General features: G+C 41.4%; 1 protein-coding gene across 1 annotated transcript in view; it reads right to left on the bottom strand.

The window, feature by feature from the left end:
• Positions 1–23,758, bottom strand: part of JAZF1 (JAZF zinc finger 1) — a 191,366-nt gene that overhangs the window by 85,133 nt on the left and 82,475 nt on the right. The window lies entirely within an intron of this gene.

The raw sequence follows: 23,758 nt of genomic DNA on the forward strand, positions 1-23,758 counted from the left end.
GTGCTTTTTATCTAACAAAGGAGTTTTGGTTTGAATTTCTGAAAGGAAAGTCAAGGGAGTATGTCCATAATTTATAAAGTTTTCTTATACCAAAACCCAGGGTTATATTGAAGTTTCAAATACAACCCGGCCCTGCATAGTTGACAGGCACCTTTAGGAGCTGAGCATAAATAATCTTCAAAAATCCCCAATGGAAAGTGTGCATCCTGTCTGTGCAGATTACTACATAATCATTAACAACATGCTTCATGCATTACTTGAACAGCAATTCTGTGTGCAACTTTTGCATTTTAACTATCAGGAGTAAAAATTGCCTTTACCAAATGGCTCCTCACAGCACTGCTGTTATCCATCTTTTATTTCTGAGAGCCATCTACTTTGTGTTTGGTGAGAGGGGAAGTGCATGGGGCAATCCAAGCAAATCCCATATTTTGTATTGTTCTTGCTTCCTTCTACAGCTTTTAAGCATTGTTAATGTTTAAAATCTCATTAACTTGATAAGCACATTAGTTTGATTTGATCAGTTGCTTTTAGTGGTTTTTGTGGGGATTAAAACATGACACAATTATTTTGAAATCTGTCTCTGCTGCTGTGCCTTATGGAAGATTTTTAACTGAACTGAAAGGGGGCAGTGCTTCAGGGTTGGTGCATTTGTCACACCACTGCTGAAGCAGATAATGTCTTTATTCAAACAGAAGCCTCTCAAAGTTCAGACTGATTCTAATCTTTCTCCTTACACTTGCTCCTGCACAGCTTAGGCTGCAGGATTTGCTAGCATGCCTTTATCAATTTATCCCTGAAGAGATAAATAACTCTAAGAAAGTTCAGTGAAGAGGGATAAAAGTACAAGTGCCAATCAGTCAGCAAACCCAAGCCTGTTGTTCTTAAGATAAACAGATTTTGGTGGTTCCTGGGGAAATTCTGCAGTAATTGCCAGCACATCACACTCCATATGAAGCTAACCAAAGACAGCAAATCATCAGTGATCTCCCGTGTCATCTAATTCACTTCTCTGAGGAAGTTTGGTTAGCACAACATACAAAGATCTTTTACTTCCTTTCTTTCTACAAAATCTACCATCATTTAGCAGGCCAAGCATACAACTATTGCCATGGTGAGCTCTCTTAGATTTACATCTTGCTGGTGCATGGCCTGCCCTGAAACTGTCTGGATGCAGAATGTCTGCAGGGCATTAATCCCATCCAGGGCTATCTGAGAACTGCTGCAGCCCAAGTTCAGCATCTGTGGTTAAACGACTATGTCTTTGCTAATCCAGCTCTTAAATGGGATTAACCTCCACCTATAAACAACAGTTTCTGTGACTGAAGGAGACAAAATCGGGGCTGGTTTACATCAGAGTGCTGCATGTTATCTGTGGGAGAGGACAAGGAAAGGCTCTAATGGAGAGCCCACCACCCTTCCCACAGCTTCCCAGTGGCTCCCCATAACACCAGCTGAAGATGAAAATACAAAGACAAAAACCAAAAGGCCCATGACTTTTGTAGGAGTGTGTTATCAAAGCAGAGAGCAATTTGCCTGCTGGCACCTGGAGAAAGCAGACTCCTGTCTCTCAGTAGGTGTTGCCTGACAGAGGAGGAACACAATGCAGATTCTATTTGATCCATCTATCCCTCCCCTCTTCATGTATCAGACTTCACATTTTTTAAAGTCAATTATGCTGTATATACCAATCCAAGAAAATAATCCAAGCCATGGTAAAAAAATCCTATATGAATTTAGCACTTGGAATGCTTAACACATTTTTATTCCTCTTGCAACGAGGTGCTGGGTTGCCAGTCATGAGAACGCTGCAACTGCAGTAGGAACTACACGTAACACTGCTGGGTATTATTTCTCTTCCTCAGCTTTAATATTTAAAAAAAAAAACCCAAAACACAGAAACTTGTTCTGGGGCTACGGCAAAGCACTTAGAAAAGGGCAGAAAAGAGGAGAAACCAGACTAGCTGTGCCACAGGTGGCAGCAGCCATGGGGCCCTGGCACAGTCCTTCCCCAGCTGAGGGGATGAAGACCACACTGGCAGCCCCTCTGCTTCCACCTAAAACCTGCATGGCTGTGCTATCCAGGCACATGCACATTTGGCTCACCACTGCCAGCTCTTGTCTCACTGTTTAAAAATGCCACCAGTCCATTCTTTTCTGCCTCCATTCTCTCTTCCTCTGCACAGCCTCACACAGTGATTTTCCTCTCTCCTGCCCCATCCTAGCTCCAATTCTTCCTATATACTCTGCCCTCCCATGCTCTCTACTGCTTTCACTGTTATGTTCCCCTCTCAAAATCAAGTTAAACTTTCATGGAGATGTCTATAACCACTTGTTCACTCTTGTACCACAGGAATGCATGTAGATGCAACTCATTCCCTGGACTGCCCTCTTCCCTTCTGCCCCTGCCTGACCCCTCCATCCCCTTTATTGTATTTTGCTTCCAATTTAGGCAGTCTCTGCTTACATTGCTGATGTTAGTTAGCACTCTTTTGAGCAGAGTGAATATACATTGTTAACAACTACAAAAAGATCACAACCATCTCAAACTTGATACAAAAAACCACAGTACAATTAGCACTTTCTTTCTTTTATTTTTTAAGGAATAGCAAGTACAGCTACAGTGAGATTAAGCAGCAGTATTCCCTGATGCTGGATCTTCAAGCCTGGACTTCCAGCACTCTGCTTTTCTCATGCCTAGGCACGTTCATACAGACACTAGCAATGTTTTCTAATACCACACAGGCTGCCCAAACCATGGCTTTGAACATGTGCTGCCCCACTGACCAGGATGTTATGCATCAGCCAACGCTCTCACTTAATCTGACTCAGGAATGAGGAGCAGAGGAGACAGAAATCTGTTGTGGATCTCACAAAAATGGTCCTGTATAATGTTACATGTTTAGTCAATGTTTCTTCTAACTCACATAGACTGGTCAAAGTCAGCCAAAAGTAGTCCAAATAGTTTCCAAACAGACACCTATAATGGATTAAACACTCACACATTACAAATTTATGTCTGAAAATATTTAAGCAATATAATTTAGGGCTGATCTGAGGTATGTTTCTTGTAAGAAAAATATCCAGCACACACACAAAATTGACTCCAGAACTTGAGGGGATCAGTTGATTAATATTACTTTAACTAGTTACCCTCACTTTTTGAATTAACAAGGGCTATCCAAGACTCACTACTTCATTGGTTTTGCAGTAACACTTTAAATCTGGTAGAACAAATTGCCACCCACTGTACATTAGCTGCCTTCATTACATGTCTCTTCTTATAAACATTATGTGCCACAAATTTCATTCCACAGCGGGAAGAATTACTTTCTGTAATGATATGAGCATTTTTAGCTATGTCCTCCTAATTTACTATGGTGGTAGATTTTTTTTTCATCTCTCTTTTTTTTTTTCTAAATGAAATGTTATTAAAATAAATTTTTTATCTTATATGAACTACTCCAGAATTTTGGTCTGCATCCCAGCACCTCACTATTTAAAAGACTGAAGTGTAGATGCTAACATCCACAAGAGAGCAAGAATTCCTCAGTCATCTGCAGGATTAGACCCTTCCAATTTCTCACATCCACAACTTGTTTTATACTGGACAGCTAGACAAGTAGTATGAGTGTATAATTAAGGCTGAGAGATCATAAATTGTACTAAGCCATCTTTGAACTGTTCACACAAAGCCAGGCATTTTTTGTGGAGTATGTTCTAAAAAAATAAATCACTGACTACTGAAGTATGCTACGATTACTAAATCACCTCACTACACAGAAATAACTTGTAGCCTGAAAGCAATGCCAAATCCTAACCTGGCAAAGGATTTAAAAAAGATCAAATAATAAACAAAAGCATACACATCCTGTATAAACACAGTATTCAATTACAGTAAATTCACGAATACAAGCCGCACTGAGTATAAGCCGCATCTCTGGGTGTTGGCAAATATTTCGGTTTTTGTCCATAAATAAGCCGCACCCGAATATAAGCCGCTCTGTCGTTCGCAGCGAGGACCCGCGTGCAATTAGTAACAGAACTGCGGGAGGGCGGGGTTTACTGGCTGAGCTAAGGCTGTGCAGGCTCGGCCCGCTAGGGGCCGCTGACGGGGCCAGGTGGCCCAGCCCGGTGCTGCCGCTTGGGGCCGGCCGCCGCTGCCACTGGGCTCGGTCACCCCGGGTCGGCGCTGCCCCGCGGTGGCAGGCAGGGACGGAGCTTCCCCCGCTCCTACGGCAGCGGTGGCGGGCGGGGACGGAGCTTTCCCGCGCCTGTGGCGCTGGCGGCGGGCGCGGACAAAGCACCCCGCCTCCTCCCCGAGCCGCGGCAATGGCTGCGCGGGGCTCCCGTCGGCTCCCCGAGACGCGGCAATGGCGGCGCGCACTTCCCCCCCCCCCTCCCCGGGCCACAGCAATGGCTGCGCAGGGCTCCCGTCGGCTCCCCGAGACGCGGCAATGGCGGTGCGCACTTCCCCCCACCTCCCCGGGCCGTGGCAACGGCGGCTCCCCCCCCCCGTCGGCTCCCCGGGACGCGGCAACGGTGGCGCCCCCCCCCCCCTCCTCCCCTGGGCTGCGGCAGAGGAGGGAAGAAGAGAGCTCTCCTGCCTCTCTCCCCCGCCCCCCGTGCTGCCTGCAGGGAGCCAGGGCAACACAGTAACACTGTAACAATCGCGAAATGCCGGCTTTTACTGGCAGGCGCTTGGCTCGGCACTCTGGCTGGCACGTCTGGGGTTGTAAATGTCAGAAAATTATTCACATATTAGCCGCCCCCGACTATTAGCTGCACTTCCGGGTTTCCACCAAAATTTTTGTCAAATTGCTGCGGTTTGTATTCGTGAAATTACTGTATATAACTTGGTTCTACATTAATATTTCTGCGCAAAAATACACATCACATCTTCATTGTATATAATGCAGCAGTAAATTTTTACCCTACAAGATACAAGAAAATTATCAGAAGCAACTTCACTTTCATAAGAGCCCTGCTTTTAAATCATTCTGAAAGATCACTTTTCACCTTACAAAATGCTAACAAATTCCAGTGGCATAATTTTACACCCACAAGCTTTCTTCTTACAGGGACCAGGAAAGGTCATTACCACTAGCAAAGTGGTAAAGATAGCCTCAGAAGAAAAATAATGACCTAAAGGTGGTAAAAATTACATTGCTCTTCAACATCTTGAATATGAACTGGCCAGTCCTGTTTTTACCCCTCCTTCCACCATTTAACAAAAGCAGAGGTTGAGGTCAAGACTGACAGAAGTCCAGGTGCCAAAAGAAGGAGACATGAATCCCTTCTCACTTACAAATGCAGTCACTGGATTCTCAAAATTTTTTGGTAGTTGTAATCCTCCAACAGATTTCACAGACCAACAACCTGAGTAACTTCTTTATGGCTGATAATTATCCTTTTATCCATCTTTGTCACAGGGGGTACTATGCTAATTGAGTGTGGGGGTGAATATTAGGGAACAAATTTCAGCCTAACAAAGTCTTTCAGTGAGCTCCAGTGAGGTGAGAAGTACAAGACAAGTCACTGATGTGGTAGATATTACTTTTTGGAGGAAAGGGTTTAGAGATGTCCACATCTTAAAAAAACTTAGGTTTGAAAAATATGTCTTCTGTAAGTCATATCAATTTTATACCAAATAATTACAACAAAAGCAAAAGGGTAAAACTCCCCTTGTCAACCCAAGGGTCTTATTTCCCTTTCAATTTAATCTCTAAAAGAGCAACAAAATGCTTTTAATGTAACAAAAATAACAGCCCTGCAAAGGATTTTAAAAGGATTTAAAAAGGATTTTAAAAGCATACATTTGCAAGGACCAAGGATGTACAAGTCTCTCCCGAGTCACTTGGAGATGCTAATGATAATATCACTTTTTTGTGCAAGATCACACTGGGGTAAATTGTCAACAGAGAGGTTCCCCAGACTCAAACCTGCCTTTGCCAAAACATCCATACACACATTCTGCTCGCCCACCAGCAGGTTTGCAGAGTGCCTGTCCTGTATTTCCCTTGGCCTTGAAACCGGCTGATATAAGTCAGCTCAGCTAGTTAATTAAAACCTACACTTCCCTTGAAACTAGCTAGCTTCACTAATGATGCCAAGGCAAATATTTCTGTTGGCATCCTCAAAAGTCTGCAATTGTTTCTATGTGGATGTAGCTTTAAAAGCCAGAAATAGATAAATTCAATGTTACTGGAAATTGCTCCCCATCTGAAACCTCCATTACAAGGAAACCATTTATGAGTTTCACAGTATCAATTCCAAATGCAGCGTTATTCGTGTTCTTATAAATAAAAAGAAAAAAAAAAATGCAGACAAATTAACAATCCCTTAATTATATCTTTAATAGAAAAAAAAGTCCTCATCTTCAAAAAGAAGATTATGCTATTTACTTCAGACAGAACACAGGAGGATAAATATGATTCTTCAAGAGTTTTAAATCTAGAATTCAAGAACACCTTTACTATTTAAGCACAAGTTTAGGTTCTTTCCAAGATCAAGGTGTTAATTCCCAGAGAAATGCACTTACCAAAATGTGTGGAAGAGATCAGATACCAAACTTTCACATTTCCACAATAAGCTCTTATAGATGACTCAGCTCTCTAAGTAGATGACTAAGAAAGCTACATTCAGGCAAGTACAAACAAGAAAACACTGGACTTATGTCAACTTTCATAGTTCTGGTGAATGCTAGAGGCTTCAGAATATATTTTAGGACAAAATTCTGCCTGCTTGGTCTATCCCAGAGTTGCAGAAATTTCTCAGCTAGCTGCAAACCCTCACCAAATTGTACTCAAGTGCATGAGGCCATGAGAAAAGAAACCCTTAAAGGCATGGGTTATGTAAGTGTAACAAGAAGGTCATGAAACTGCAGGATTTTTGGTCTGCTGGGGGACAGCTCAATTGTAATTGCAATTGCTGCATTACAGCAGGAGAACAATGCAGTCCAAAGACAAGGTAAAGCATCAGAAGTCACAGTCCTAAAACTGAGCCACTGTGGACTTCTCCTAAAGCCTTCAAGCACAAAAAGGTTATCATTAATCTTAATAACTGCAAATTACACATTACGCATGTAGACAAGTGGTTAGCAAAAGGAAATGTCAAACAGAAGGTTTATTTAAATGCAGGCTGCCTCAGTAAAAAAACCCAACAAATATAAATTGGGAATGCACACACAGGCAGCTGGAAGGGAAAGCAGCAGCTGCTGACTTAACACCCTGGATTAGCACACAGTGGTCCCTTCATGTTGGTGCACCTCCCAAGGCAGTCCTTGTGGAGTTCAGTTCCCAAGGAAAATGGTTATTTGTAAAAACTGACTCTTCATTGGAAAGAAACCATGATCCCAGAGGACAGCACTCCCAGCATTCTAGCTTCACTGAGTCTTAATAAAAACAGAACATCTAAGATGCAACCAGAGGACATCACTGCAAGTGGGAGTATAAAAAAGGGTCAGAGAAGTTCAAAAGCACAAAATTGTTGAAAACTAAAGCACAAAAACCTTTGAGAACACCACAACCAACAGCATCCACTCACTAACTCAAATGAAATTCCATTTTGTAACACAACCCCTGCGAGACCCAAGAACTCAGGGTTTTGTCATATGAGAAAATGGTAGTGCTTTGATGTTATAGCAGAATAGAACTTTTTATACACCACTACTTTGCAACAATCCTGTTTCATCCTTGCAAGTTGCCACTATTTAGTTCAGACTATGAACTTTTAAAAATAATACCCATCCTTTATCTTGTCCAGACAAAGAGGGTTCTGATTACATCTTCACATGTATTAATTTAATGCACAGTTACTAAAAGTATTTTAGCAACACAACTGAGATGATCACTTGACATTTTCCATTTTTAATTTAAACAACAAATAGCCAAATAAACAACATGAATTGCAAAACACAAAGACTGAAAAACAGGTTTAATTGAAAAAAAAAAAAAAAAGAAGGGATATAACCATATACAAGAAAAGGTTATTTCAGATATGGACAATAGAAAAGAGAAAGAATGCATGGAGTCCAGTGAAGAATCCTGAATCTTTTAAAAATGTTCTAATGTCTGCAATTAAGTTAATTATTGCACACTAGTAAGTGACCACATTGCTCCTCAGTTGCTGAAAGCAACCTTTGCATCTGTCATGCTGTCTTCAAACAGGGCAATTAAAGTGAAAAATGAGAGTGTGCATAACTTTCCAGCATCATATATTATATACAAATAACACATAAATAAGAACTGAACTCTCAAACCAAACACATGATCAACTTAGTCATACTTTTATCTGTTTATTTGCACATGTATTACTTTGCTACTCTTGAAATCCTTACTACAGATAATCTACTACCTTGAGTTTTCCCATACCAGAACTTAAGAAAACTTGCCAATTCTCTGTCCCCAAAATAATTTGCATTAACTGAGGCTGAGTAGTATAAAACATTCTTGCTGTGGGCTTTCCTGGTCCCCTTTAGAGTGGTGCTGACTGGAGATACAGCCCAGCCCACGAGGATCCTCTCGGACCTCTGGCACACCTGAACAGGCTGGCACCCACAGTCTGCCTCTGGGAGAAAGAATGACACCCAATCAACCCATATTTAAATCATCTCCTGCTATGACCTTCTCCTCTGAAAACCCAAACAAATCTCCAGCAGCAGCAACAAGACAGAGACCTGTATAGGAGGGTATAACCCTACCTCTTTCAGAAAATATTATTGTGCACTGTGACTGAAGACACCCTCAATCTCAGTAGCTTGTGCCTCAGCATAAAAAGAGTAATGCTGTAAATCAGCTACTTAATTTCTATTCAAACAGAACATAATTGCTGGTAACTGGCTGAAAAGCAACAAATGCCAAAAAGACGTCTCTGTGATGTTTCAGATGTAATAAACTGCAAGCACACTTCATGTGCCATGATGCTTTTCCATTTAGTATGCTAATTAGTTTTTATTTGAAACACACAATTATTGCTGCAACCAAATGCAATTATTAATGCATTTATTTGACAGGCAAAAATATTCATGAATCAAATCAACAGGAAATAAGCAGTGCTGAAAAGGTCCCTTAGAGAAGGAAAAAACCCTCCAAGACTGCTGCTGTTTAATTTTACTTTTTTAATATTCAGTTTTTAAGCATTTGAAATGTTAACATCTTGCTTGCAATTTCTAAGTGCAAATACACTTAATGAAGCTTGACATAGAGAAAAATTAGAATGCCATTTTCACAGAACTTAACAACATTTAATTCAAGTCAAATAACCTCATGATATGCCACGGGAGAGTAAATAAAAGGTCCATTTGCGCTTAACAGTCAAGCACACAGAATATAACATATATCATTAGTAATCTCTACAATTATCCCATTTCAGTAATTAAATGAGCATTTATATTCCTCACCACACTATGATGTCTCTCTTGGCTGAGAGTTTTAAAAACTCGTGTACTGCGGAAAGGCATTCACTCAGGCCAGGGAAGGTCCCCAAAATCAATTAAAAGAAAACATAATTCATGATCTAAGGATTCTACTCTGAAACAATGACCAAACCACTTTCACGACCTGCAGCACTGCTCCCAAATGCCCACAGCAGCACAATGCTCTCTTTAATCACTTTTGTTGGCCCTGACCATGCTCAGAACAGCACGGCTACATTGGAAGAGCCCCCAAACCAGGACACAGCAGGAGCTCGAGGAAAGGACTCCTCTGGCCAGCCTAGCTGTACTGTCTTCCCAGCTGGCTCCTGATGCCAGCAAACCCCTCTGCCTGCATGGATGTGACTCCCTGGAGGTGACCTGGTACTGGGCAGCCTGTGGGGGGAAAGAGTTTGTCATTCCCAACGCTGCCAGACGGGAGAGAGGGGAGGGAAAGGAGTGGACCCAGCCCTGCCTGCAGAATTTCTATGTATTCAGCCAAACCACTCAATTTCCAGCATTCACACATTTCTCCCCTCTCTAAGGTCATACACATCATTACCCAGCACATCTGGAAATGCCAAAAAAAAAAAAAAAAAAAAAAAGAGAGAGAGAGAATCAGGAGCATTCATTCATCCTGCTCTTAGCATTTTGCCAAAATTATAAGGAAATAAATTTTTAGAGTTGATAATTGATTGATTGAGGGTTGAATTCTGTGGGTTTCTATGAAAACCCAGGTCTCGTTTGGGCAAATCCATGGGGAATTTTGGCCTTTTTTGGGCAAAACTTGGTAACTAGTAGTTGAAGAACAATCTTTACATAAACCACAAGGCTCTGTTTGCTCAATGTGAGGTGAGTACATGCTTAAGACCATATTTTAGGAGAAACAGTTTAGCATAAAGGAAGTAGTTATTTCAAAACAGCTAGTTTTCCTACTAAGAAAATTGAAAATTTATAGGTTTGTGTTTGGCCTTCATATTAATGTTACTCAAATACTCAAACCCTTGTTCTCATATAGTTTTAATAATGAAAACCTGGCTAAACATTCAAAAATAAATAAAACCCAGTATTACTTTAAATAAAACTTCAAAATATATATATCTTGACAGTTCTGATGCTTGAGGGTTTTATTGCCCAAAGTAGTAATGATCTCCAGGAGTTAAAATAATATGATTATATCCCAACTCCATGACCAGCTAAACCACAACTGAACTGCAGTGGCACATATTTCATTTGCAATGTCAGAGGATCTCCATTTCAGACTATCAACACAGCACTAAATTTCCAAGTGTCACTGGAAACAGGCCACCTCTAATTTTGGTTGGAAACACTAATATGAGCTGCTATAAGAAGCATGGCCAGTATTTTACCAGTTCAACCTCTTCATCTTTATTAGGAATAAGAAAGGAAAACTTTTTACTCTCAGTTTTTACTGTGTCTTCACTCCTCTGCAAACAGTGGTTGAGGGATTTTTTAGTGTATTTTAGGGGAGGATTGTACGAGAAGGAAACAAAACGTATTTTCCTGTGACTCACAAAAATTACTATAAGCAGTTTATCTTCTATGCTGCTACTCTGCAGTCTTGCAAGAGACAGGATTCCTAATCTTCACCTCCTGCTGACAGGAGGAGGGATTGCACAAAAATAAGGCATTTCTTGTAAGGAAGAAAGAAAGAGCATAATTACCCAGTGTTACTCAAAAGAAGCTCCAGAGGACAGCAACCATTCCAAGAGGAGCATGGAGAGCAACCAGATGTGTTAGAACACCAAGAGCTCAGCTTTTCCTTCCTGAAGTGTCTTTTCCCAAAATTTGTTGGTACATACCAATGTATCTTACACTATTTTACTATTTTATTTCACTGGGAATAATTTTACCACCAATATGCTTCATCCAAGGCCACAAACAACTCCAGATTTCTCAACAGAAATATCCAGCAACAAGCATACTCTGCAGGGAGCAAGAAGTGCACAAAAACACATATCACATATCACACTTCCAACAGGGAGTGAGGGTGTGGGGGTGTCCTTGTGTTCAAGAGGGAGATATCATCACTGAAAACCGTGCACAAATGTGAACCTAAAATTCTGAGATGAAAAATCTATCTCTGCACACTAACTGCCAATAAACTTAAAAAAATAGTTATCCCCAAACAGAACCTTTTGGAAGTCTAAGACTCAATTATTGGGATAACAGGAACTGGCATATGAGAAAAATTTTAAGCGCTGTTAACCATCAACCTTGAGCAACAAGAATATTTTGTTTGCCCTTAAGTATTAAAACTGAAAACTTGGAAATTTTTCTGCCAATAAAACTTGCACAGCATTCCCCAGGACAGAAAATACCTTCTCTGCAGTTTTGTACCTTTGACAGCTGTTTTTGAAAGAGAATTTCAAATTATCTTGAGAACTAAGAAGGTGAAATAGATTATTTCATACACTGAAGTTAGTGAATTGGTTCCATATCTCCAGCTACTGGGAAGCCAAGTGGAGCAAGTGGTTTGGTGCCCTCCATTGAATGACTTCTGTCTAACTCAGTCCAGCTCTTAGAAAGGACAGGATTTTGCAGAGCAGGGAATGGGTGAAGCCTCAGAGCTCCACTGGAACTGGATCCTGCCATGAGCTGTCTCACCTCAATGGTCTGAGCCCACACAGCACAAAGATAAAGACAAGGTTTTACCCTCATGCAACTATTCACAAACTGAGGCTTGCAGAGGGGGAATAAAGCCAAAAGGTGAGTGGTCAGTTTTATATAGAAAATAAATTTACAGTAATTTCACGAATACAAGCCGCAGCAATTTGACAAAAATTTTGGTGGAAACCCGGAAGTGCGGCTAGTAGTCGGGTGCGGCTAATATATTAATAATTTTCTGACATTTACAAGCCCAGACGTGCCAGCCAGAGTGCCGAGCCAAGCACCGGCCAGTAAAAGCCGGCATTTCGCAATTGTTACAGTGTTACCGTGTTGCCCTGGCTCCCTGCAGGCAGCACGGGGGGCGGGGAGAGAGGCGGGAGAGCTCTCTTCTTCCCTCCTCTGCTGCAGCCCAGGGGAGGGGGGGGGGGGGGGCGCCGCCATTGCCGTAGCCCGGGGAGGAGAGGTGGGGGGGGCGGGGCGGGGGGCGCCGCCATTGCCGCGGCCCGGGGAGCCGACGGGGGGGGCGCCGCCATTGCCGCGGCCCGGGGAGGACGCGGGGGGGCCGCACCGCCATTGCCGCGGCCCGCGGAGGACGCGGGGGGGGGCCGCACCGCCATTGCCGCGGCCCGGGGAGCCGACGGGGGGGAAGCGCCGCCATTGCCGCGGCTCGGGGAGCCGACGTGGGGGGGGGGGGGCGCCGCCATTGCCGCAGCCCGGGGAGCCGACGTGGGGGGGGGGGCGCCGCCATTGCCGCGGCCCGGGGAGCCGACGTGGGGGGGGGCGCCGCCATTGCCACGGCTCCGGGAGCCGATGGGAGCCCTGCGCAGCCATTGCCGCGGCCCGGGGAGGGGGGGGGGGGAAGGTGCGCGCCGCCATTGCCGCAGCTCGGGGAGGAGGCGGGGTGCTTTGTCCGCGCCCGCCGCCGGCGCCACGGGCGCGGGAAAGCTCCGTCCCTGCCTGCCACCGCGGGGCAGCACCGACCCGGGGTGACCGATCCCAGTGGCAGCGGCGGCCGGCCCCGAGCGGCAGCACCGGGCTGGGTCAACTGGCCCCGTCAGCGGCCCCTAGCGGGCCGAGCCTGCACAGCCTTAGCTCAGCCAGTAAACCCCGCCCTCCCGCGGTTCTGTTACTAATTGCACGCGGGTCCTCGCTGCGAACGACAGAGCGGCTTATATTCGGGTGCGGCTTATCTATGGACAAAAACCGAAATATTTGCCAACACCCAGAGATGCGGCTTATACTCAGTGCGGCTTGTATTCGTGAATTTACTGTATATAAGCTTAAAAATATTGACATTAAGCAGAGATTTAAGGAAATAGATGAGCTTAATAATCAAAGATGTTCTAAGACCATGGTATGTTCTTACACATTCTAGTTTTACTTTATTATCCCAGTCAAAACCATGCAGCATGTAACAAAACAAACAAAAACCCCACAACCCTCCCAAACAAGCAAACATAAAAACCCCAAACCCAAACAAAACAAACAAACCACCTAAAACCAAACAACAAAAAAAACCTGCCTGGTGTGAACACATAGGAAATATAGGAAGTTACCAATTCCTTCAAAATTCTTATACTATCTTTGCTCTCACATAGAATTTGAATATATAATTATTAATCAACTAGTGACACCAATGAATACAAAGTTAGCTGACCATAATAATAAAAAAAAATTTTACAATTATGACAACAGGAAGACTATTCACTATAAAAGCTCAAAAAAAATTATATACTATTCTTTGGCTTCTACAGTTTTGCCTGACATTTGCATAAACCTGGACTTCCTTAATGTTTGATATAATAGAAAGCAACAGAAGGTCACTGCACTTTTTGCAGGTGAAAGTGGTGCTCCAGGTTCACACAAGTCAAGTTCAGGCAGGCTTCTCAGCAGAGAAAGTTCATTTTCTGCTCAAGAACATCTAAGGGGATCAAGCATTCTAATAAATGCACTGGTATGTCAGAAATCAGTTTTAATTAAGTAAAGGTAAGAAAAAAGATATGAAAGAAAGAATTTCCTACGAACAGCAAAATTTCTCCTTGTATTGAATCATGTACCAGAAAAAAAAAAAAATCTGTTCACTCCTTTTTCCATGTGAGTTTGAAATGCTGTCTACTTCTGATGTACAGTAATTTCACGACCATAAGGCGCACCCCCGGGAGTCAGCAACTTTCGCAACTTTGTTGATCACATAAGGCGCACCAGACTATAAGGTGTGCTAATTTTTTGCAGCGAGGAGCCGCGCGGCGCGCAACAAAGTAACAAATTACTGTCAGGTGCTCAATTTGCAAACATTTTTCAAAGATTGGTGTAGCCTTTAAACGCAGCCCCAGGCGCCCTCCCCGTTCAGCGGGCCCCGGCACTCCCACTCGCCCCCGGCGCCGTCTGGCACGGCTCACGGCTCCTGGCTCCCACCACGCAGCCACGCTGCGTCCCGGCTTCCCTCTGGCCGGTGGCAGCGGCACTTCTCCCCGCTTTTCTGCGGCACTTTTTCGCCGCTTCTTGGCGCTTTCCCGGGGCGCTTTCTCACCGCTTCTAGGTGCCTTCCCGTGGCGCTTCTTGGCGCTTCCCCACGGCTGCGCTGCTTCCCCCAGCTTCTCCCCAGCCGGGGGTCGAGCCGGTTCCCGGTTTCCCCCGCCTGGTGGCCGCGGCTCCCGCGGTTCTTGACTCTCCCCCGCACGGCCGCAGCTCCCGTAGGTACCGGCTCAGCTCGCACTTCCGGGTTCACAAATTTCCGAACTTTGTACATCAGATAAGACGCACCGGACTATAAGGCGCACTTCCGGGTTCGGGAGAAAATTTTAGTCAAAAGGGCGCGCCTTATAGTCATGAAATTACTGTAATAGTGTAGCCAAGCAATGCCTTACTCCTAGGATAACTTCAAAGGGTAGCGCACCCCTGTTAAAACAGTGTTAACTGCATTGAGTCATTTGAAAAATGGATTATTCAGAATTTCTAGAACACCAGTTATTTTGCTATTCTTATATATTATAAGTAACTATAATCAGGAAGAACTTAGAAACGGGTAGAGAGGAAAGGAGGATGTTCAAGCAAGGCCTTCTCAGATCACGATATTAAAATATCTACTGTATATATGCACATCTTTCAGGGTAACTAAAAAAAAGATGCACATTCTTCTAAACACTCCAGCTGCTAAATTTACACTTAGTAGCTGACAAAGAAAATTACTTCTGAAAGTGATGGTATAGTACCTTCTACAATCTGCTACTGTTACTACTAAACAGCAATTAATTAACAATTAGGAGTTGACAGCATTACCAATTATTACAGCAATAAATATGATTTTTATTCTGTACTGTTCCTTCTCTGATCAACACCCAAGTATGAAACAAAAAGCACAACGTACATTTACTGAAATTATTTAAGGGCTATGATAAGAGTGAGACAGTAGATAAAGGCTCTGATGCTAAATTTAAGGACAATTTAAACGTTGATTAATTTGTTCCAATATTTATTCAGCTATGTTGTTACTTATGCTGTTGGAGTTATTTGTAAATGCAATTTTGTAAAATTCTCTAAAGAACATTAAATAAGTTGGCCTCAAAAGACTACAGTCTATAGAAAAATACACTTTCAACTTTTAAAAACCCCATATTTCAATACTGACCTTATAAGTGAAACTGCATATAACATCAGAAAAATAAAATCACATTTCCAAGTATGTTACTACCTGCAACAGCAGATGCCTCCTATTTTATGTCTGTTTCTCGTCTCAATAAATAGTTTTAGAAGTTTAACAAAACCCTTTAAAACATTTCCATCAAAGGCTTATTTAAAAAGGTATGGCCTACTAAAGAGTATTTGTTCAGAGGAAGAGCTTCTTTGGTTTGCTGTTTCTAAACAAACTAATAAAAGAACCCAAATGGTAACAAAATACCTCTCCAGGCTCAACAGAGACCTGCATATTAGCATCAGGACAATATAACTGCATTCCTGCCAGAATTAATTCACAATATTTAACTAAAACTGCTTTCAACTATTTTTATATTCAGGACTAACATGGTGTGCAACTACGGTGGTTGGATTACAAGAGAAATTAAGACCATCAGCAATAATGCTCCCCTCTCCTCCAAAGCATTTTCCCTGTCCCTCCAATAAGCCTCTTCTATTCTCTACTGCTGTCTCTAAATACATCTTCTACAGCTATGTGAATTATCTCCCTCTCCATTCAGTCTGGATTTTAGCAAGTTCTAATATTCATTCCTTAATTCAGTGTCAGTGTGCCTATCCCTTGCTCTACAGAGTGGTGTTGATTTGCAGAGAGAAGCAGAGAAATGCCTTGTAACTGCCCCATAATTTATTCTAGCTCTAAAGTTTTCCACTGCAGTCAATAGACTACCTAATAGCCTAGTCAAAATGAAGATGAACATCTTCTATGACAGAAAACCATGGGGAAGGTGGCATGAATTAAAGAGCTTGAAAATAAGCACCTTAAACAAACCACCTCAGCAGGAGACCAAGATTGTCTGGCAATGAACTGCAGACAAGATGCTTAGAAAAGCCCCATAACAAAGAAAAAGCTGCATATTGTTCAAGGGTTCCCATGTCAGCACCACCCCTGAAGCCAGAAACATGAATAACTTCTCTTTTGTTTTTATTCTTTCTGGGGAGGAGAAGGGAGTTGAAATCAAAACAAACAAATAAAAGTATATAAAGATGATTTATTTTCTTGCTAGTTGAAATTTGCCCATGCCAAGCACTAACGTACAATCCTGGGGTTGAAGATTTCTGGTTTCCATTTTGAAAGGGGCAATGAAGTCCTACAATTCGATTGAATGATAAAAAGCTTAAGACACTCCTTACCAGAGGCTCTGCAACAGCTGCAGCATCAGCTCCAGACCTCAGGTCCACTGCATCAGCTCAGCAGCCAAGCTTATCAGTTTGATTAAGTAATTGCTTACATCTTTTCCTAACTAGATTTCTCTTTTTCTTCCTAATTCACTTGGAAAAAAATTTAATAAATTGATTATCAATGAAAGAGTCAGTACCAGACTTACAGCTGTCAAAAATGCTCTCTGCATTGCTTTGATAAGCAGAAATTTTCTACGAGCAGCCAAAATGCAATCTTTTCTACTGTTGTATCACTGGGATAATTCATGTTTTCCTAACATGAAAGTACAGCCATATCATTCCAGTACAGGATGAGACCCAAGTACTCTGACAGTCCTTTGCAATCTGACTTCAATGGAAAGAAATCTGGGGGACTGTGGAAGGAAGGCACAAGAAGGTACAACATGCTGTGACATCCATCAGTATAAATCATCAGTGGACTGGGACAGGGATGGATGACAGGAGGCAGACTGCACTACAGTCATGTTGCAGCCTGAGGTAGTGTCTGCTGGGAATACAATACTCCATTCTCCATGTCCGTGCAATAAATGGCCTTCTCTCTGCAGCTACCAGTTAAGATTATAAATCAGTATGTTTTGCAATATTAAAAGCCACTCCAGCTGCAAAGGAACCAAGATCATAAATTCTTTTCAATGCACTTTTGAACAGCTTCAGACAGTAGTGAGGCTTTCCTGGGAACGCTAGACAGCTGTAAAATAGCTGCTTCAAATTTAGGTTCTATTATAAGAGATGGAAAAGACCTGTATAAACTATTTAATTAACAGATCAAGCCACCAAGACCCACAAGGAAAAAAATTAAGGTCTTAACAAAAATTTTTAACTGTTTCTTGAATCCTTATGTGATGTTTTTGAATTAAGTCAAAAATCTGAGTTGAAGGACATCTCCAGACCTCATCTCCCCATTGCTATTAATGCATGTCAAGTTAACAGTGGAGGTAGAGTTTGAGGTACTCCTCAGAAGGATGAGCCTGCTAACCTGATGTCTGGGGAGCCCACACACTAGCTCTTCTTCAAACAGGCATGAAAATGGTCTCTGCTAATCCATTTCTTTTCTCATTTGAAATCAATGGCTCTTAATCTCCAGTTGATCACTTAATTTACCAAAAAAGAAACTAGACTATTTTTTCAATAACTCCCCAGCAGCTGTAGCTGGCCATGCAAATGACCTCTCTGTTGTCCATCAGACCTGGTTATTTAAGAGCAGGTTTGGAGTGGAATGGGAAAGGAACACTATAGCCATGACCAGTAAAGGAACTTCACCATTCTCTGGCAAACGATGATCAATAGCTGCAATTATTGCTCAGTGGTTTCATTGAGACTTGCTTGGGCTCTGCATGTGAGAGGCATGCCATCAGCAAAAACCCACTGCTCTTTAAATCCAGTTATGTTCAATGTGAACAAAAGAACTGTCACAAAGCACCTTGAAAAAGCATTGCATAGCAAGTACTTTTAGTGCACTATCAATAATGGCAAAGCTTTAAGTACCAAAGTTACTTTTGGTCCCAGTTTTAAATAAGAGAGTGAATATTCTGCACTAGGATCAAAAGGCCTCAAGGTCAATTTCCAGCTCAGTCTGCTTAAGAGCCCTGACACTCATTTCTTTGCTCAATTCACATTTATTTTTATTTTTTGCACTTCAAACCTTCATCTGCTTGCTGTGCATAAAATTAAAGAAGATTCCTGAGGCTACATTGTATGTAGCCTCATAAATTGTATTTGATGGTGCAATTAAGTACCTACAGACAGTGAGATGTGAGCATAACTGTACTTCAAAATCTTCCCATAAACACACTTTTTATTTTATTTTTTTTCACAGTTCCAGCAGAAACAAGGCGCCATTTGCCTTTGTTATTACCAGTAGTGGAAAGTTGCAATGAGTCTCCCTGGAGCTTTCTCTTCTCCAGGCTGAGAGAATGGCGGTGCCATTCAGCTCCACATTATCTGCAAACTCGCTGAGGGTGTGTTTGATCACACCCTCTGTACATATCACACTGATGTATTAAAGAGCATCAGTTCCAGGACAGAGCTCTGAGGGACACCATCCATCAGCAGCCTCAGCCTGGACATGGAGCCATGGAGCACAGCTTCATCAGGGCTGCATCAGGGTACCAAATAAACAAAGGACTTGGGCAGTAAGGTATAACACTGAGGAGAAAACACAAGAGAATGTGTGGAACTCTAGTCACTGCATGCATCCAAATATTCAATCATCCACAAGTGCCTGGAGCCACGAAAACAGAGTGATCAGCGTGGGTGGGGAGGATGACACCCAAAACCACCACTACCACCCTGAAAATAAAAAAGAAGCACTCGGTTTGAGCTCACTGTCATATTCCTGGCAAAATATCTGCTGAAACACTGCAGAGAATTTTACAGGCCTGGAGGAGACACTGAAGAAATACAAACATATCAATGAATACCAGCAGTGAGAGATAAACAGTTTCAAATGCTTCGTACAACCAGAATCACTTTGCAGCCAGATTCATTGCCAAGATGAAGACTTGGAAGGCTTCTGTCAGGCTATTTCCAATTACAGTGTTTTATGAAAACACAGGGCATACAGTATGCCTTGATGAGAAAAACCAGTGTATATATAGGCTCATCATCCTCAAGCAGAAAGCACTGAGGTAAGTACTAGTTGTTATGGATACGTCTGCATAAGTAATGGGTGTTATTGCATCTAACCTTTGGGTTTCATTTATTTTATATTGGAGGGTGTGGGTGTGTGTAGAGAGATTTATGGTTTATGTTATAAACTTTCATCCGCCACAAAATCCTGAAGTGCTGTTACACTGACTGAAAAAATACCTTCAAGCACTGAGTTTAATGTAAATTCAGAGGAATCAAATATCCCTAGATGACTTTGAAAAATGCACTGCTGATTGTTCTTTTAATCTGTTCGTGTATTGCTCAGAAATTCTTTGATAAGCAATGTTTCTCACTGAGTACACACAATTAAATGTGAACAGATTTCATGACACAACAGATACACAGCTCATATGTGTGTTCCTTATGTCAACTGACCTTTCAGTCCAAGAGCTGTTTTTTTCCAATGACTGATGCTATACTGGGGGGGAAAACCCCACCCAACCATCTTTGATGACCTCACAGTCACTACATGAGGCACACACAGGCTAGAAATATCATCATATTCTATACATTTTTCTTCGTATGAATAAAAGGAGGAAAGATTTTAAGGACCAGAAAAAACAACCATCAGAAAAAATTCTAAATCAGTTTTGGTACTGATACCTAGCAATACAAAATGAACATCTGAAATTGTGTGTGTGGGTTTAGAGTTGTTTTGTTTGTATTGAGTTTTTAAAAATAAATTTTAATTTCAGTTAGAAAACACAGTGTTACTAATTAGAGTCTGTGTTCTAAGCCCTTCTGTTAGGTAAACCTGGCAGCTCCCGAAAACATTCATGTGCTTTGTATTCTCAAATTAAAAATACAGCTTGCTTTGTCCTATTTAAGTAATAATAATAATAAAAACCCCAACTAATTATACATACATACAAATATATGTATATACACACAACACACACACACACACACATATATATATATATATATATCTGTACATAGCCCAGTTTGACAGATCTGGAAATCAGTCAAATGAAAAATTAGTCCTAAATTTTTAAGTCAGCTTCACAAGTTGGACCTACCAAGATTGTATAGAGTTTGGATGATCTGGACCTACAGATCTCATAGACCATGACTTGAAAAGCACTAAATTAAACTAAATTTAAACCTTGGCCTGTTTTCCTTGGACCTCTGTTCCCCTTTGAACCCAATCTTGGAAAGCTTTGCCTGCTCTTCTTCTCTCCTCACCTGTGAGCAGTGCCTGAAGGCATTTTGAGTTCATTCTCATTTTTGGTCAGAGAAACAAGAGAGAAAGCTTCAGGTCTCCCTTCCCAGAGATTTCAGCAGCCTATCAAAAGAGTTGCAAGGAAGTAATCTTTTAAACTCTTCAACAAACAGCCTCTGGTAAACTTATAGAATTCTTAGAAACTTTTGCTTCTTTACAGTCTCTTTACAAACATCTACTATGCTAAAATGACGAACAATTTCCAGAGATTGTAACCTTGCCAAATTTGAACAATTTTCACTAAAAAGAATCAATTTTCCTCTATCTTAAGTTCTAAAACAGAGATACAGATCATCTGAATGAAATGGGTATAATGTCTTTAACACTAGGAAAACACATTTTTCCCTAATTTTCTTTAAAAACCACATGAAACTTTTGATTAAAACTCACAAAGAATGTGTCCAAAAGCTGACACTGAGCACAAAAACGCCAGTCCAAATGGTTTAGATGTGGAAAGGATATAATTAAGAACACTTTCGAAATAGAAAATGGAAGTTCATTGAGAGCTTTGTTTAAAGTTATCTGCTGAACAGGTATAGAAAGAAGGAACAAACAAAAAGCCTTACTGACAAAACAAGAGAGTCTTGACAACATAAACAGAAGGAGATACTATCTAGCATAAGCTTTCTTTCTTCTACTCTTCTAAGCACTTCTTTAACACCTTTCCTTTACTTTGAAACAAGAATAGAGGAGTACAACCTGCCAGGTAACTTTACATCTTATCTATTTAATTGATGCCAACCTCTGAAAGGGAAAACTGAATCCTCCCCAGCTCAGAATTTCCCAGTTCAGTGGGTGCCATCTGGCACCATCAGCATTTTATTTCCTGTTCACTTTTTCCAAATTTACTTCAACTTTTTGAACTTGAGCTTGGTTTTAGTAAGACCCCCAATGTCAGCTACATCCATACACGCCGTTGGACACATTTTTTGAAGGACAGAACTGACAAATAACATCAGTACAGATCAGAAGGACAGCTAGTTCTCAGAGGCACATTATTTTCTGATCTCATCTCATGATTACTTTGTCATCATGCTGCACTATTAGTTCTGCACTATCAGGATCAGCTGAACTCCTTTTAATATAAGTCCTGCTGTTTTAAAAGCTTTAATGATGTTCCCAAATAATTTGCCACAGAACAGAATTTACCACAATCCACCTATATAGGGAAAGGATGACTGAAATAAAATAATGAAAGAAAACACAGACAAGAAATTAAAATCAAACTAATATGGGAAGTTATTTGGATGGGATTTTTAGCTACATGAAGATATTTAGCTAGGAACTATACTATATCTGTAATTCCAAAATTATGGCACATTCTTCAGAAGAGCACTCGACTTCAACGTATCACTTAAGTCAGTCAGTCAAATCTGTAACAAAGATTTTTGTTTTCCAAAAATCATTGCTTCAGTTAATAAAGAAGGCTTTTAACAGCTAGGTGAGTTGTATCTTTTAACAACTTATTTATTTTTATATTTTGACCTCACACAAACAAAACCTATAAAATCATGTTTAAAAATGCATACAGCTCCTAAAACCAGCTCAAGAGCATGAAGAAATTTTAAGTTAGAGATGCCAGCCTAGTGAAACAAACAGAACTCCTGGAAATACCCATCTCAACAGACTTGCATTTTCCAGGTGCAGTAAATTCTTCAACTCTTCTCATGGTGAATAACATGGAAGTTTCCCACATTCTCAGCAATATCAGGCCACACCATAAGGAACTTTCTACTTAACTGCATAAGCAGCAGCATTTCTTCCCCCTTCCCCCAGACACATTTCACAACTGCTTCTGGGAGAAATCCCAGTTTCAGGAATTGGTACATTCAGCATGACTGCTGCACTCTCACTGTGCCTGAACTTCATGGACCCCGTGAGCTACTGGCATTTGGCTCCAAGTTCAACCAGAAAATACTGCTGTATGTGAGAACTGCTATAACTCTTATTTATTTCACCCATTCCGGCATGTTCTCTGTCTGTCTCATTCTCCCTGCTCCAACCTGCTTGTAACAGCTATGCAACAATTTAACTTCAGAGGAAATCTGAAGATCACAAAAAACTATCTCCAATAACAAAATTCAGGTCTGTATTTGACCTCCTAAACAAACAGGTTCTTTCACCAAAAGACAGGTCAGACATTTGAACTCTCAAGCACTGCCAGCACAGAGAGCAGTTCGCCTGTTCAGAATGAGCAGCCAGTCTTTTGAGACCTTAGAGATAAACCAGACAAAATGCTGGACAGGAACAAAACGTACAGTAATGCTATACAAAAGCTGGAGTCCAGGATAAGAACACAATCAGGGGGGAAAACAGCTTTGCAAAGCCAAGTTTAACTCATAAATCTAAATTTGAAGCATACGATTTTATCCTTCATTCTTTGTGACTTCTGAGAATCTCAGACTACACCATACCTGCTCAAGACTACAGAACAAATTATGGAAAAAACTGTTTGTACTTTGATACTTTCCTCATCACCAGTTTGGAATGGATTTATTATGCAAATTTAATTTCTAGTATGCTTTAGATAGGAGTAAATTTCTGCTAGTTAAACTGTCTCCATCTTTGTTGCTGTTTCCTGCCCAGTACAAGAGAGAGTACGCAATACTGCCAAAATCAAAATGAACTCAGAAAATAAGAGAGATTAGATGGGCACAGGTATTTACAAAACTATTTCCCAGGTAATTTAGATAGTTATTAAGATTGATTTGTTTTATACGCTGTAGCCTCTGGCATAAGCTTAGAAGAACAAATGGCTTAATTTTGCAACCTTTCTTCACACAGCTTAATCTTACTGCCTTTGGGGAGTAACCTACAAGATAAGAGGGCAAACAATGGAGAAACTGAGATCAAACAACTTAAGATTACCTGATACCAAAGTGAAAATAGAATTAGAAGAACTAAGCCTATCTGGTTAAGAACTAGGTGTGAATAGGACTCACAATATTTATTTTTAAAATTCTTGCAATGCA

Source organism: Catharus ustulatus, chromosome 1 (assembly GCF_009819885.2).
Source record: "Catharus ustulatus isolate bCatUst1 chromosome 1, bCatUst1.pri.v2, whole genome shotgun sequence".
Lineage (NCBI taxonomy): Eukaryota > Metazoa > Chordata > Aves > Passeriformes > Turdidae > Catharus > Catharus ustulatus.